This window comes from Brassica oleracea, chromosome C6, assembly GCF_000695525.1.
Source record: "Brassica oleracea var. oleracea cultivar TO1000 chromosome C6, BOL, whole genome shotgun sequence".
NCBI classification, from domain to species: Eukaryota; Viridiplantae; Streptophyta; class Magnoliopsida; order Brassicales; family Brassicaceae; genus Brassica; species Brassica oleracea.
Window position 1 is genome coordinate 34,233,876 of NC_027753.1, and position 1,171 is coordinate 34,235,046.

The following is a 1,171-nucleotide window of genomic DNA, read 5'->3' on the forward strand; positions in this document are numbered from 1 at the left end:
ACAATCACATTAACCATATAATAAAAAAATTAGATTTTTTCTTATATGTTATATTTTGAATTTTTAAAAATGACTTTAAAATTACAAAAATGAGGAAACCTTATATGTTATATATACTTTTTTTAAAACGACTTTAAAATACAAAAATGAGAACATCTTATTTGATATATTTTTCTTATATGTTAGAATTTTCTTATATGTTAGATTTTGAATTTTATTAAAACGACTTTAAATTACAAAAATGTAAGTTTTCCTTAAATATATGACTAAAAACATCAAAATGACATGTATCAATTCAATGGTTGATTTGAAAGCTTTCAAAACTATATAAAAGATAAAAGTCAAAATAATTTAACTGTGCAAACAATACCGTTCACTTTTTTCAATAATGTGTTCGATGGAAAAAATAAGGTTTTTATGTCATAATTTGTTTAATGTCCACTAGAAAATATTATATTGACCTAAAATGTAAGAAGTTTGTATTATTTCCTTAAATAAAAGCTACAGAATTACCTAATATGATTTACATATATATGACAATTAATGATTATGAATAATAAATATTTGATAACAATTTTTGCATCCTTCTTCATTTTTGTTTAATTTTATATTATTAAAAAAAGACAATCACATTAACCATATAATAAAAAAATTATATTTTTTCTTATATGTTATATTTTGAATTTTTTAAAACGACTTTAAATTACAAAAATGTAAGTTTTTTTAAGTATACGACTAAAAATATTAAAATGACATGTATCAGTTTGATGGTTTATTTAAAAGTTTTCAAAACCATATGTAAGATAAATGTCAAAATAATTTAACTGTGAAAACAATACTGTTCACTTTTTCAAGAATGTGTTCGAGGGAAAAAATAATTTTTTTATGTCATAATTTGTTTAATGTATACTAGAGAACATTATATTAACCTAAAATATAAGAAGTGTGTATCCTTTCCCTAAATAAAAGCTACGAAATTACCTAATATGATTTATATATATGACAATTAATAATTATAAATAATAAATATTTGATAACAATTTTTGCATCTTTCTTCATTTTGTTTAATTTTATATTATTAAAAAAAATAAACAATCACATTAACCATATAATAAAAAAGTTAGTTTTTTTTCTTATATGTTATATTTTGAATTTTTTAAAATGACTTTAA